The sequence below is a fragment of the Hylobates moloch genome, unplaced genomic scaffold, assembly GCF_009828535.3.
Source record: "Hylobates moloch isolate HMO894 unplaced genomic scaffold, HMol_V3 SCAFFOLD_18, whole genome shotgun sequence".
Taxonomy (NCBI): Eukaryota; Metazoa; Chordata; class Mammalia; order Primates; family Hylobatidae; genus Hylobates; species Hylobates moloch.
This window is the reverse complement of record NW_026652293.1, coordinates 5,302,283-5,312,832: the sequence shown is the minus strand read 5'-3', so window position 1 is coordinate 5,312,832 and position 10,550 is coordinate 5,302,283.

Genomic DNA, 10,550 nt, shown 5'->3' with positions numbered 1-10,550 from the left:
TTTCAAAGACCTACTAGAAAAGCAAGAATGTAAAGTAGCTCAAAAATACTTTTTTATATTGATTACATATTGAAATTATAATAAATATTGAGTAAAATAACATATATTAGCATTAATTTCACCTCCTTTTTAATGTGGCTACCAGAAAATTTTAATGTATGTATGTGGCTTGCATTATCTTTCTATTGGACAACACTGTTCTGCACAACTTTCCATCTTGACTATGGGCTCAGAAAGAAAGCAGTGAGTGCCCAGACTCTCAAACCCTCCTGTAACGATCCAAGTTAATTCTGATTAGGCTACTCTGCGCCATTCCTATTGGCTGTCTGACCTCATCTTCCTTAAAAAAATAAAATAAAATAAAAAACAAGGAAAAGTGTCCTGTTCTGCATCCCAGGGCTGTGCAAAGTGGTCATCTATCTGAAAAAGTTCAGAGGATAGTGAGTGGCTTGAAATTCAAGTTTCCAGTGAGAATATCCCAAATTAAAGAGAATTTAGACATAGAATTATTAATTTCCTCATATCCATGTCTAGATTTTCCTAATTTTTCCATTTCTGATTTTTATGATGAGCTTTAAAAAGCATGTATTCAAACATAGGTTATATGGATACTCAGCTTAGGGAACACAGCTCTTCCATCGACTGAAGCCTACTACTGTGGTTTGTCTGTGTCCCCATCCAAATCTCATGTTAAATTGTAATCCCCACATGTTAGGGGAGGGACCTGATGGGAGGTGACTAGAACATGGGCGCGGATTTCCCCCATGATGTTCTCATGAGATCTGATGGTTTAGAAGTGTGGCACTTCCCCCCTTGTACCCTCTCTCCTGCTTCACCATGGTAAGACATGTTTGCTTCCCCTTCACCTTCTGCTATAATTGTAAGTTTCCTGAGGCCTCCCAGCCATGCTTCTGAACAGCCTGTGGAACTCTGAGTCAATTAAACCTGTTTTCTTCATAAATTACCCAGTCTCAGGCAGTTCTTTATAGCAGTCTGAGAGTGAACTAATATCCCTGCTTTCTATTTTCTTTTATTTCCCTTCAGAGAGCACCCTTGTAATGATAAAGTTGCTGCCCATAGATAACTTGTATTTCCTTTTTTAACTTAAGTGCTTTGGTTATTGGAGTGCTGCTAGGTAAATACAATCCTTTGCCTTTCAAAATTAGCTATTTTGGCCTTATTTATTGACATCAGACATTGGAGATGATACCTATGTCCTAAGCAATATCTCCGGCTTCATGAAATTAGAAATACTTTGATTCAGATGGATTCTCAACTGATAAATGGCTGTTTCATATCACGGACTGTAGAAGTGAGTCCCAAACATATCTGCACATTAAAATCACCTGGTGATCTTTTAAATCTTCCAATGTTCAGAATATACCCCAGGCCAATCACATCATCGTCTCTCAAGTGTCAGTAGTTGTTGAAGCTTCTCAGGTGATTCCAATGTGTAGCCAAGTTTGGCAATCACTGGCTTGTCAGAAAGCTAGATGAGAACCCAAACACCAAACACCTGCCAGGGTACAAGCCTATTTAAATTATATTATGTTATCTTCCTAGAGGGCCATTGTTTCTTCTTCCTTCATAAACCTTTACCACTTTTTTGTTATTTTCCTTGTTATAACAAAGTGAAGGGTCTTCATTGGGAAGAATATAGAGCAGATAATGTATGTGAATAAGAACATCATTTCTACCCACTGCTTGCTAAGAGATGGCTGTTGTGTTGCTGGGAAGGATTAAATTAGAAAAAAGTTAAAATAGAATATAATATTAAAAAGTCAGTATTTATATAAACAAGTTTCCAATTTTGTTCCTTTGCGTTAGGCTTCAACATCACATTGCTTACATCCATGGTACCTATGCATATCATGACTTTAGTAAAATTTCTACACCTGATCTTAGCCAAAAGGCCGAGAAGCGATGACTTTAGTAAAATTTCTTAAGATTGTGTTGGCCACACTTAACTTCGTCCCCACTGAAATGCTCTAAAATCACATAGATCCCAGAGGCGGTAATACTGCTGAATTCAGAAATAAAAGCTGAGAAAAGACACTTCCTATATATTTCCTCTTTAAAGGACTTCTGTGTTCAGAGTTTCAAGGCCTAATTGTACAACCAGACTATGATTATCGCACTAGGATGTGTGTCAGAACCGCTTGTCAAGGTGAATATACCTGCCCAGCTCATGGTGGAGTTCTTGATTCCAGTTTATTTTAGCTACCATAGATATTGTCTGAATCCTAGTCCAGCTTCAAATGCAAAACAGAACCTGGATGACAATGAACAAATATCTGCAATATATACTTTAGGAGGAGGCATTAGGCCTATCAGCATGCTCTGCAACAGCGCCTATTGATGCACCTGTGTCTTTTCAAAACATAGACCCCAGTTAGTTAAAGACATACGGGAAGTGACTAGTCCAGAAGCTGTGGCCCTTAATTTCTGATGAAACACTAAGCTACACATCTCTGCTTTTCTGTCTATATCTGCTCTTGTTTCACAATTTAAAATCTTTTAAGGAGCATGCATTAAATGCCAATTATGTATATATAATTATAAAATATATATAATTTGATCTTCATAATTACTCTATGAAGTAGGGTACTTCTTCATACTGTGAAGTACATACTACATATTATGAAGTATGTTTTATTCTGCCTATACTACAGATAAGCATTGTAGAGAAGAAGGGTGAAATAAATCGACCAAGATTTTGTGGCTAGCAAATAGTGTGACCACAATGTAAAGCCAAGTCTCTCTGATTCTAGGGTCCATGCTCTTTTTGGTAGGCTATAATGTCTTCCAAAACTGGGGAGTGACATAATGAGGAAGGACTGTGTGGCATAGGTGAGATACAATAACAGGGCAGTAAGGGATGCTTCTACGAAAAGACAAATTATTCTTTTCCTTTTCATTTTTGATTTTTATTTTGCAATTGTGTGCCATCACAAAGCTAATGGAATCAGGACTTATGTTCTGTATTTACACAGCTGATTACAAGTACTTTCATGGTTCATGATCTATCAAGTTTCTGAGAGTTAATGCATTTTCTCCTGGGGCATAGGAACACCACATTGGGATACTGGGGGGAATTCTCTGATGAATGAACATGCTGGGCTGTGAACTAGTGCACACACTCCACAGAACCTCACTGAACCTGCTTAGGTTGCCTATATATCAGGGGTTATATTGAGTTCCGTGCCCCTTTTGATTTGTGCTGAATTCTTATGGCCCAGTCCTTTCCATTTATTCATTATTTAAACATTCTTTTTTGGTTTCTCCTATGCGCCAGGCATTTCTTTTACGTGCCATTCTCTTTGCTGGGGATGCAATAACGAGCAACATAGCAAAAATCCCTGCCTTCTTGGTGCTCACATTCTAGCAGAAAGACAGGAGACAATTAAAAAGACAGCTAAGTTAAATATAGACTATGCTGGAGAGTGATAAATGCTGTGGAAGAAAATAAAGTAGAGAAAAAGGTTAGTTGTATGTGTGGGGATGGTGGGCAATTTAGATGGTGTAGCTAGAAAGGACCTCAAAGAGGTGAAGGATCAGGCACTGCAGATGTCTGGGGAAGTGTGTTTTGTGCAGAGGCAATAGCAAGGGCCAAGGCCTTGAGGTGGAAGCTTGTGCTTAATGAGGCCAGATCTGTAAAACCTTGTATATGATTAGAAGGATGTTGCCTTCTACTCTGAATGAAATGATTGTAAGCTGAAGAATGACATGATTTGACTCACCTTTTACAGGGTTACTGTGGCTACTATATGCACAATAGGCTGAAGGTGAGCAAATTCACATCAAGAATGACTCTTGCAATAATCCAGGTAAGGGCTGACAGTGAACTGGGCCAAAAGGACAGCAATTGGAGTGGTAAGATGCGGTCAGATTCCAGATGTTTCTGAAGAGCTAGCCAACAGGATTTGCCAACAGATTGGAAGTGGACTGTGAGAGAGAGAGCATTAAAGATGAATCTGTGGTTTTGGACTTGAGCAATTGGAAGGTTGGAGTTGCTATAAACTAAGATGGAGAATACAGTAAGTGCAGCCAAGTTTTGGGGAATATCAGGAGTACAGCATTGAAGAGATGGAGTTTGGGAAGCTTTTTGGATATTGAAGTAGAGCTGCAGAGAGCTAAGGAGAGTGTTCTGGGCTGGAGATCTACATTTTGGGGTCATGATGATGGCATTGAAAGCCATTAGACTAGATAATCACACCAAGGAAATGTGTGTAGACAGAAAAGAGAAGAAGTATAAAGACTGAACTAGGAACACTCCAATGTTCAGAAGTCAGCAGATAAGAAGGAACTGAGAGAAGTAACTGAGAAAGAGGTGCCAACAATTTGAAAAGAAAACAAGAAGAGGGGATGCTGTCCTCAGAATGACAGGAGGGTGCTGGAAGTCAAGTGATGCTGGATGTTGTTGACAGGTCAAGTAAGAAGCCTGCTGAATATGGACTATGCTCATTATGTTAAGAGCACTGGAGTGAGTGAAGGGACCTGGATACAAACACCGACTTCACCACAGATTTGCATATCGCCTTGGAAAAGTTCAGGAAACTCACCCTCCTCAGCTGGGAAAAATGACTGTTGCAAAGGTGAAATAAGATAAAGTGAAAACTACCTAGAAAAGTAAGAATGTAGCACAAAGCAGCTACTCAACAAATATCACTTGACTCTAAATTGAATCCTAAATATTCATAGCCCAGTTATTTGCTTACTCCTCTGCTTGACTGATTTCCTGGGCCTTCTGACTGGGTCTGCAGAATCAGATTATCATTATTTGACCAGTGTGACACAGATGGGTTGAACTTCTAAGCACTCCTTCTAGATTAAGCCTTGGGCTTACACTGTTCTGTTATTCTGTCACAACCGATTGCCCTGGATTCCGAAGTCATTCATTTAACAGTATTTTTTGACTGCCTACTATGCGTATGAGACCCTGTGCTAAAAACTGGCCATGGCCCCTTGCACCTCTGACCTTACGAAGCTATCCATGAATCCTCTATGACAAACTTACACCCCCATATCTGCTTTCCAGAGGCTTAAATGGACCCCCCAATTACGGCATGTTAGTCATGAAATATTGGAGAAATTGTTTAATTTCTTGACCTTGTCTGTAAAATATAAATAAAAAATTGCCATGCTGGAAGATAGGTATCATTATCCACATTGTAAAAATAAATTACACCAAATATGTGAAGTATCTAGGTCTTTGTCACTTACATAGTAGTTACTGGGTGAATATTAATTTCCCCCCTCCACCTGACTCCATGCTGCTGCCTCCCAAGATGTGGTGCTAAGCTTTTGCAATTATCCAAATGAATCTTGGAGGGTGAAAAATATGCACTACAAATTCTCACACACTCTGTTAGGTTGGGATTTACACTGTTGGATTAGCTGTATACATTGAGAACAAATGTGCTCCTCAATTACTAAGTCTCTTTTTTTTTTTTTTTTTTTGAGATGGAGTATCGCTCTGTCACCCAGGCTGGAGTGCAGTGGCGTGATCTTGGCTCACTGCAAGCTCTGCCTCACGGGTTCATGCCATTCTCCTGCCTCAGCCTCCCCAGTAGCTGGGACTACAGGCTCCTGCCACCACGCCCAGCTAATTTTTTGTATTTTTTAGTAGAGACGGGGTTTCACTGTGTTAGCCAGGATGGTCTTGATCTCCTGACCTCATGATCTGCCTGCCTCGGCCTCCCAAAGTGCAGGGATTACAGGCGTGAGCCACCGCACCCGGCCACTAAGTCTCTTAGTCATATGGATAGGCAGCCTACATGCACATGCATAAACCAACACACGCATGCATACATACATGCATACATACATACATGCATAAATACACACAGACACCTGGTCCAGGTTGGTATAGTAACAAAAATTTAGGAATAAAAATCAGCTAGTAATTCCAATAGCTTTTCACTGGGATTTGAGTCAAAACTCCTGAGGAGAAAACAGAAAAGAAAATACTACTCCATCCCTAGGTTAGCCTGGAGTTTTCCCGTTTCTATTTTCCTTCTTTGACTCATGATCTTGATTAAAAGGAATCTACAACTAAAACCCAGATCTTTACCCAGTCCTTGCCCACTGTGTATACATGTTCTGAGGATGATCTGAAGATCTCTCCAGAATGAAATGATGGTGTTTCTGGAAAGAAACTGAAGGAAATACTTTTACTAAGTTATTTTCGCAGTGAGGAAAGGTCATATTCTTTTCAAGAAAAGACTCCAAGTTTTATTTCAGTGTATTTATATAAGGACATTCTAAGGAACTAAGAATAGGTAGAAATTTTTAAATAGCAAGATGCTAATATTTTGAAAAATAAATCTGGATTTTTTTCTTTATTTTTTTCATTAATGATACTTGTGAATTCCTGGTTAGATTGACCACTCTTGATTGATTTGGTTTAGAAATGAACTTATGCAGACTTCATTATACCATGAGATCAGTGTATTCTTATTGATTGTGCCTTTGACATGATTAGCTATATTAGATTATGATGTCCTCATCTCCCAAAAAATCAAAGCTAGGATGCGTTTTCTGTAAGGGCCATTAGTCATATGTGCATAGCACATACTGTATCTTTTTTCATTATATAATAGGCAGGGGAGAATGTAAAAAGAGCATTAGCTTTATGCCATTCAAAAATCTATCTTAGAAATATGTCTGATAGAAACAGATTATACCTCTCCTCCACATTCAACAGATGCTTAGTTGGCATGAATTGCATTGAGGAGGGAGCATTCCTATCGAGTGCTGTACAGAGTGGACCTGGGGTCCCTTCACAGGTCACCCTAAGAGCCACATTACTATCCACGGTCTAAGTGCCCTAGTCAGTCACTGAAGATGAGGGCAAATGAGCTGTGGTGTTTCCGAGTCCAGGCTCCAATGGATTAAATCCCTGTGCCCTGCAGCCAACTTGGGACTCCATCCATTTTAGGCAGTACAGCATTACTAACAACAAGAACAGCACAGAAAATATGAGACCCGGGCAGCAGTGGCAGGGAGAATGAGATGCAGAGCTGTGCATGCTGGGAAGTGTTGGCCTTAATTAGAATGTGCATGTACAGTATTTATCTTTCTCCCAAACCTATAAATAAGGCCAGTGCTATGGCGATTACTGATGTCTGCCGTCATTTCACAAGGCCTCTGTTTTGATGGAGCACCAGTTGCTGCAAAATAATATTTCTTTCCTTTCCACTCTGCATCTGCTCCTGTATGGAAACCTCTCAAAGGCTTTCAGAGCTGTGATTGGACAGGAGAGAAGGGGTGTATGTCATCTTCTGGGAATTCAAATAAGAACTGCTCTTTGGGGACCCTTAACTGCAATCAGAGAGAGATTGTAACATGTAGAAAGGAGCTTACAGGACAAAACAACAACAACAACAACAACAACAACAACACTCTTATCCAAAAAGAGACCTTCATTGCCATCATCTCTGAAGGCATTTTTCCAGCTCCTCCTTGAATTCTTTCAGTGTTGAGCCATTCACTGTGTCCAGTGGTAGTCAACTCCAATTTTGGATGCACTAAAGTCTTCTGAATACTGAATAAGTCTGCCTCTCTACCATTTGCCTCTGTTAATCTAAATATACAAACTTCAAATGGAAACTTTCTCAATTGTCCCAAGTATTTATCTGATTCTTCTATGTGTCCCAATTTTTTACATAATACATAAAAATAATTATAAAAAGTGCTCACTATTATAATTTTTTATCAATTCATCTATATTTTCCTTTCTCACAACAGGAGTTTTGAAAAAGAGTCTGATGTATACTTTAGGAGTCACCTAGAACAGTGTTGCTCATCTTCCATGAAGGAGAATAAATATATCTGCCCTTGAAGGACTCATCTGTGAAGTGAAAATTCATAAAACTTAAATGGTCCATAGGAGGCTGATTTAAATTTTATCACACATGGGCATCCCCTGACCCCACTGAAAGGTTAAATGAAAACTACTATTGTTGTTTGCTGCTTAGTTTCCCTCTGACTAAAACTAGAGAGTAAACTCCTTAAGAGTAGGAGATGGTTTGTATGGGTTTTTTGGCTAATGTCAGTATTTCTCAGTACATGTACATAGTAGAACTTCAATAAATAATTAATTGTAATTAAATCAATCCATTTCATGGGGTAGAAAGGTATTCCTCTTAATACCTCACTTCCAGAGTTTCCTGTTTTCTCAAAATAAATACTTCTGTCCTCTAGCCTGTTTCCCACATGTGAGGTTAAGGAAAAATAAAAGGGAATGCATGAAATATACCCACCCATGAGGTCATCCTTAATGAATGTTTATTCATAAGGGAGCCACCCTGTTCCAAGCACCAAATCATCCCTCCGCTTCCTATGCCTGAGGAAACATCATCAATTCTTTCTTGGAAGATATTTCCTGTCCAGTGAGACTAGGACAATTTTCTGCTATCACCATTCCCCTTCCAAGAGAAAATAAATAAATACCAACCAACCCACAACACACCGCTAGCCCCAAGCTCATTACTAGTGGGTCTTTCATTCCCTATCCCCATGTTTCCCTCAGCTAATGGATGCCTTGGATGACAGACCATTGGCCTGCCATTAAACCCCAAAGGGTGGGAACCCTGCTGGCTCAGGAAATAGGAGAGTTTTCTTTTCCCCTTTCCTGCTGCCAAGGTAAAATGAGCCCCTTTGCCCAGGTAAATGGGACCATAAATATATCCTCATAGGTTAGGAGAGGAGAGTTACAAAATTTACATGGGAAAAAGTACATATCTGACAATGAAAGACAAATACTTATGTAAATAATCTCTATAGGAGAGAGGAAGAATAGCATCTCCAAGCTTACACATAACATTAAATGCTTCTTCTTGTTCCCAAAATGCCAAACAAATGGGCATAAACTTCAGAAAACCTTGCAAAGCCGCTCTGGTGTGGCACAAAACATCTGGACTTGAAGTCAGGAGTTCTGGTTTTAATTATTCATTACCTGTATGCCCTTGAACAAAGGTCTGAGGCAACTTGACTGAGACTTGTCTCCTCAGTTGCAAGATGTAGCATTTAATATGGATTCATGGCAAATGGGTAGCAGCAAGGGTGTTTCCTTACCTCCAGTACTGTTCAGGAGCTGAGGAAGCTGAGGTGTTGATGCTGAGGAAATAAACCCATACACAGGGGTGGTTTTGCAGAAGGATGAACAAGTCATCCCATCATGGGTGCCATATAGTCCAATGGTAGTGCTTGAAATCGAACTTACTGTGAGACAATGCAGAAGTTCTGGATGAATGTGAGGCTATGGCACGGCTGAGGAGGGTAAAGAATGAAAATCTTGCAAGGGTGAGTCTCACAGCAAGAGGTGGTTTTTATGTGGGAGTGAAGGAGTAGTGGCTTAGAGAAGGAAATGCTTCATTGGGAGGATGTTGAAAACCTCTAACCGAACAAATACTGAAGTGCAGGGAATGTAAGCAGTCTTTGTAGGACCTACTAAATACTATTGTCTATTGAAGTCTCCCAATGTGTTAAGCATTGTCGTGCTTCCTACGTATACTCATTTAATCTTCACAATAATCACGAGGGAGTTTTTTCTCTTATTTTCAGATGTAGAAACTGAGGCTAAAAAATTTTTGGTAACTTGCCCGAACTTACTTAGTGAGTGACAGAGCTGGGATATAAACCCAGAAGATCTGAACACAGAGCCTGAGCTCTTAACACCCACACTAGGCCTGCAGTGTTCTTGAGGGATTGCCAGGATCCACTCAAAGCCAGGGAGAGAGGGATTGGGCTGTGGAGGAATTGCAGCTCTACAGGAGTTTGTTTACTTTTGAATTTAGGTTCTGGGTGGTATTTGGATGAAAGCAGAGGTAGGGCAAATTGGGAATAAAAAAATACAGAACAATTCATGATAAGAAGCCTGAAGTGGAAAAGTGAATGACCAGTGGGTCTTGAATTTTTTGATAGTATCTCATGATGACAAGAATATGAAAGACAGTGAATTTAGCTGGCATCAAAGCTTGAATATTGCTTCAATATAAAGATACTCTTCTGTTGACTCTGGCTTGCATTTTAGTACTCGTTCCAAATAGAACTCTAGTGAGAATTGGCCAAGATGCTGCAAAAAGATACTTTCTAGGAGCCTTAGAAAGAGAAGACCTCAGGTCTTTGCAGCCAAGGACAAGTCAGAGCTTTTCTGTTGGGTATGGTAGCATTGTACCAGAGTTAGGCCACCAGTGGCACTCAAAACTTGTTTCTTTCTATGCTATTGGACAGACAGAAAAACACAAAGAAGATAGAAATCCAAAGAGGTGGAAGGACCAGCCAAATAAACTGTGTACTTTGCAGTTTGTCTGTGATCTTGCAGCAGTGGTTGTTGCTACTCAAAAAAAAAAAAAAAATCAATTATGTGGTTTGCATGATTATATCAAGTATAGTATGGAAGGCTGAAAACCTCAACTTTCTCTAAGCCAGTTTGATTTCTCTAAGCCAGAATACTCTATCCAGTGCTATCATTGTATTTAAATATCTTCAACTGGGAGAAATGGGGGAGAAAGGAAAAGAGAAAGGGAAGAAATGAAATGTGTAAT